This window comes from Lissotriton vulgaris, chromosome 7 (genome assembly GCF_964263255.1).
Source record: "Lissotriton vulgaris chromosome 7, aLisVul1.2, whole genome shotgun sequence".
Lineage (NCBI taxonomy): Eukaryota > Metazoa > Chordata > Amphibia > Caudata > Salamandridae > Lissotriton > Lissotriton vulgaris.
The window spans coordinates 1552910993-1552917132 of NC_141695.1; positions in this window are offsets into that span (position 1 = coordinate 1552910993).

Genomic DNA, 6140 nt, shown 5'->3' on the forward strand with positions numbered 1-6140 from the left:
ACTGCCTGCTGATCTTGGCCAGCATTTACTGTGCTCTCCTACATGCCTAAACCCAGCACCTGGTGAGCGCTACAACTTTCTTCTGTGGGGCCCTGGACTTGTGAGTTCCCTAGCGCCTTGTCAGCGCTTTGTCTTCATTAACCGGAGGTGAGGAGTGTCTGTCCCCAGCGCTCCTAAAATCAGCGGGAGCCCACCCCGCTTTGTACTTCAACCTAGCGGGAGCCTTCCCCTTGTTTTTGCCCCCAGGAGGAGAATCCATAATCCCTGCAGGGCTCTCGTGTGCCATGGGAGCCCCGCGTTTCAAGGGAGAGTGGGGGCCCACCCCGCGTGGTGCCCGGGAGAACTGCCTGCTTAAAAATATAGCGGGAGCCTACCCCGCATTTTTGCAGCCGGTCGCGGGTGCCGAACCCGTGTTTATGCATTTCTTAAAATAACACGGGTGCCCACCCCGCTTTGCATCACAAATTAAGAGGGAGCCTACCCCTCATTGCCGACTGAAATCACCGTAGCGGCCGAGCCGCAAAGAGGAGCGCGGAGGAGAAGACGACGGGAGAAAGGCACCTCACGGTGGGCGGGGCCTGCCGGGTCGGCGCCTTGCGGAAGCCAGCTCCGCCTCCCCCTGCCTGGGGAAGCCTTCTGGAACCTTGCGGGCTCCGCATCAAAGTCCTGGGTCCCAGGAGGATGCCCGGGAGAAGCCAAGCGAGGTCCTGCATGAGGGCAGTGGGTGCCGGTGAAGCAGTGGGTCTACCAGGCACTAAGGAGAGTCCCGCCACATCAGCTTTCTGGAGCGCCCTGCACAGAGCCTCAGTGAGTGAGGGCTCAAGCTGAGAAGAGGGGTGCCTGGGGTTTGGCTGATCTTCACAGAGGTGCCGCAGTTGCGGGCCGCTGCACCGAAGTCGCACGTTTTGAAATTGGAGTCCCATATGGGGTTCCAACTTGGCCAGGGCTGCTTTGCTGGTCACAGCTGCACTGTAGCGGCAGGCAGCTGCAATGTAGTGGCACCTCTGACTTCAGGAGTCCTGGAGGGGGGCTCCAATCCGTCGCTTGCCAGTGCTTGTTTTTGGTCACGGCTGCACTGCAGTTGCGGGCAGCCGCAACGGGAGGCATTCCTGAGTTCTAGAGTCCCAGAAGGGTGACTCCAACGTTACCAGTACTTACTTCCTCACACCAGCGGTACCGCACGTTTGCAGCAGTTTCGCCACGTGGGCATTTTCACTGTCAGAGTCCCTGAAAGTGGGGCTCCCTCGGTGCAGTGGCACCAAAGACTAATCTGCAGAGTAGGGGGCAAGGATTTTAGGTCTCTACGATGCTCATATTATGCATAAGGTCTATCTGCTTGCTCCTTCGGATGCTCAGATGTATTGATGTGTCCCTGGATGGCCCCAATGCACATTATTGGTGTTCGGTATTGGGTTCCCACCACGGCTAAGAAAGGGTCGATTGCTTCATGTCGGCTCTACTGATTATGTTTTATGCCCCATGCTCATGGTTCATGCAAATGTGATTCATGCCCAAGGAGTTGCCTCATGACTTATGCCTAATGATATTGCCTTCATGCCTCAGGTGCTTAGGCCCAATGTACTGCATGATGTGATTTACGCATGTGATAATGCCTAATGTCATGCACAATGTGTTTGATGCCTACTCCTACTGTCCTGCAGTGAGGTTTCCATGCTACGCCCAGTGTAAATGTCATTAATGCTAATAATGAGATGCCTAATAGGATCTTATAGGTTACGCCTGAACTCATATGTTCCTGCTTAATGCTTCATGCTACTGATGATGCCGTCACGCTTGCATGTTTATGCCCAATGCTAACATGTTTAAGCCTAATGCTTTTCCCTGACGAGTGTATTGTTGATAAGCATGGGCGAATTTTGCGAATCTCGCGTTCGCGAATTTTGCGGATTTGCGAACTCGCAATCCGCAAAATCCGCGAATTCTCGCGAATTTGCGGATTTTTTTTGTGTGTTTGCGCGGGTTTCTGCCAGTTCGCGAGGGTTTTGTACAATGTCGCAAATTGCGAACTTACCTGTCGGGTCGCAAGTTTCGCAAACTTGTTGTTTCTACGTGTCCAGCCTGTTTGGGACACTCTTCTTCATCACTGCCACTCTCTGTCACCACTGCCACTCTCTGACTACTCATGCCACCCTCTGGCCCACCCATGCCACCCTCTGTTTCATCACAGCACCCTCTGGTTGTCCAGTCAGTGTACATTATTGTGGCAACGCAAGCACACCTTCCCTGCCTCAAGTGACCTGAATTAATTTGGGGCTGATTAATGTGTCACAGAATATTTTTTTAGCTGGCACCTGCTTCCTTAGTGCTTCCTGATTAGTGATCTTTTGAACTTGCTAAGTGCTTTCATTGTTGCAAAATTAGTTACAACACCTGCCCTGCCCCAACTGACAATAATGAATTAGGGGCTGATTAATGGATTTGAACCTCCAGCCTGGCTCCTGCTTGTCTCCCTTAGCTGTAATTCAGGACCTTTGTGGCATATGTGTAACTATTCTGAGGTTCAGAGCAGGGTCACATAATAGTTGCAACTGGCAACTGAACTCTGGAGGGGCCCCTCAGGAAGCACTACAGGAAATGGCTACTAATGATGAGCCTGAACTTTTGAACCTGGTAAGTAGTTTCAGTTTTGCTAAGATCGTATTTCTGCAATTTTGCACTTATTCGCGGGGCGCGAAGTTGTACTGGGAAGCCGCGAACTCACTCGAACAGTGCGAGCAGTGCGAGCAAAATCCGCTGCTCGCGGATTTGCGGATTTTGCGGGAGATTCGCGAATCTCGCGGATTGCGAATTTACCGAAAATCCGCAAAATCCGCGAGCGAAACGGATTTTCTGCCCATGCTTAATTGTTGATTTCATACCTAATGTACTTCTGCTGATGTTATGATCACATGTCAGGCCTAATGCTCTTATGCTAATGGGAAGTTTCTTACTGATGGACTTTACATTTATTCTTTATACCTGTGATGGTTCTGGCAGCTGCCCGATTGGGCCTGCCTGTACATAGTCCCCTGTAAATGGTTACTGGGTGCCAGTTGGCACAGTGTTTACAACTGCAATTGCTTTCAATTATGTTTTCCTAATACACAAGCTATTTTTACCTACCCAGGTGTGGAGTCTCTTTTGTAGTGTGCCTTGTGTGTCGCTGCTGTGAGTGTGGTCTGCGCAAATGCTTTACACATTGCTCCGGAGTTTAGCCTACTCGCTCCGCTCCAAGCTACCTCGTTTCTAGCAAGGCCCTGAATGTAACACGGCCTGGTCAATAAAATAAAAAAAATTGTAATGTTAAAACCTTTCCAATTAGCTTTCAAAAACTAATTAGATACATTTTTTAAATGTTTTACATTTATGCCAAAGCACATAACTAATAATGAAATATAATACTTATCAATTAAACAGTAAAATACTACTGTTTTTTTTTATAACAAATAATATTGACATTAAATTAAAATATGGCATGCGAGGTCTTTCGTTCCTCGCTGCACACTGGCAATGACCTGTTTGGCACATCGATGATCAGGGCTCCTCTGGCATACAGGTGCCGTTGACTTTTTCCTGCACACAGGAAATGACCTGATCAGTGCAGCAGTAGTTTCCTCACACTTCACTAAGGGAGTCCACTCAACAGAATTCCCCACTGGACCTTACTCCCTCAAACGCTCTACTGTTCCTCTCTGGGCACACTGGTCTTGGCAAGCATGCAGGTGCTGGTTCTCCAGGCTCCAGGGCAGGTAGTCTTGGATTACCTGGGTAATGTCAGCAACCCATGGGGAAGACTAGCAGGTCTTGGTCCCAGCCCTGGTCACAGACAGAAGTCTTGCAGAGCTTTTCCTCTTCAGGCAGTCCACAATTTACGCTCCCCTCAGTGTTAATTCTTGGTCAACACTGAGGGGAGCATAGATGTGAAATGCATGAACCATGATGCAAAGGATGGAACTCTTCTGGGATATGATGTAGTGTCAGACCACACCCTTTTCCCTGCCGAAACTGATTTTCATGACCTCCTCTACCAGTTATCACACGTTCCTAATGTTCCTTTTTGTTCAAATTGATTACACTTCATCCGGCCGGCGAGTACGGCCCGAGCCGGAGAGCACGACTCTAGCCAGAGAGTACGGCCCAGGTGCGGAAAGTACAGCTTAAGTCAAGATTCCGGCCTGACTGCGGACGTAAAGATACGACTCGTAAATGACCTCTGTGAATACCAAATGTTGTAAAGTTAGACTTTTGTCTCAGATTGCCTTTGTGAATCGGGTCCAATATGTGGGAGTTGCTACAGAGAGAAATTGGGGCAAATACAAGTACCTACACATTACAAAATAATATTATTTAAGCATTAGTAGGCCTTGACGTACAAGAACTAAAGTAAAACTTTTTTTGCCCAGTTCAAATCTGCTTTTGGAGATATTCGCGCTTAGCGCGAATATCTCCAAAAGTTGGTAATAGGAGATAGCGATGTTAGCGACTGTTTCCAGTCGCTAACATCTTGGCACGCCCACTTTGCATGTCATTAGTGATAAATATCACTGACATGCAAAGTGGGGCCCAAGATGGCCGCTATCTCCTACTAGCTTTCGCTAACTGGGGTTAGCGACAGCTAGGTAATAGGGAGATAACTTTCTCTCCGCTTTCTTGGCTTTTAAAGCCAAAAAAGCAGAGATAAACCCCCTTGATAATATGCCCTGAATTCTATATTGCTACCTCTGACAATTACAGACAGCTACCTAATATAAAATAATTTTTAATTCTTTCTGCAATCGAACATTTAGGGACTGATTTAGAGTATGGTGGAGAGTGTACTCTGTTGCAGTGGTGCCAGAGTACTCTTTCCATGAAACTCTCCGTCTGCTCGCATGATTAGGAGGTGGACTGACTAATAGTATCTTGATGAAAGAGCCTCCTCCGGCTTTGTCACTGACATACATCTTTAAAGCTGAGAATGCAGTCAGGTGGCATTTTCGCAGTCTGTCACCTCCAGGTAAATGCTAGTGGTAAGGGACAGTAAAAATAATAAAATGTCTTGAACAAAATGTGTGAAAACTCTCATATTGTACAAGCCCTTAGTTTTACACTTTTCAAAAATAAACTCCTGCTTTGGGAGTTTGTTATTGAAAAATGTTAAATTTTCAGAAAAGTTTTATGATCATCCATCATGTTTGACAGAGCCGTCTGTCAATTTTTTCCACTATAGACAGGAACCACTATCACAGATAAATGGATTTTGATGCATTCCCAAATTTACAAGAACTTGTAAGCTTGGGAATGCGCCAAAAAGATACGCCTTCCCAGAAGAAGTATAACGAGGAGAAACATGTTTATTTCTCCTCGTTTTTTCCTCTTTCCATGTGTGATACATTCTGCAGCACACATAGAAAGAGGAAAAATCCTCTCAGGATTGTTATTGTGCAGTAAGGTGCCCCATCCTGCACAAAAACAATCCTACATGAAACGCAGGCACCCTTACACCGTGGTGAAAGAGGACCTGCATTGGTGCTAGGCATCCCATTGTGCACCAGCGCAGGGGAAAGGACAGGAGTGTGCCCTATTGCCATAAATATCTCATTTTCCTGCTCTTTCCCAGTGATGCAGTGCAGCACAGCAATGTGACTTGCTGTGCTGCGCCACTTTTTCATAAATGTGCTCCTTTTTGTCTTCGATCCTGAGCGAATGCTTGGCAACCACATGAAAAAACAAAAAATGCACATAATACTGAATCACGAATTTTGGTTAATATTCAAAAGTGGGTAAAAATCAATAGGTCTGCTACTCTCTTACTGATTCATCACTGTAACCATATTGTCATAAAACTTGTATGTAAATGTAAATGTATTGGCATTTATATAGCGCACTACTTACCCGTAGGGTCCCAAGGCGCTTCGACCGCTGCGAAACCCTTCCTGGCTTCCCTGAGAGATGGTCCCTTAATGGGTATCTCCAGGGTGAGACCAGGCATCCCCGGCAGTCTGGTGGGGCCGTTAGTGAAGATGAGGCAAGCTAATGCCCAGAGTTGCCGAGTGTGATCGCTGATCAGAATGGGCACCGAGGCGAGAGAATTATCGAGTCCGCTGACCCTGGTCCAGAAACCTGCCGCGCCGGGAATCGAACCCTGGTCCCGGGCCGTC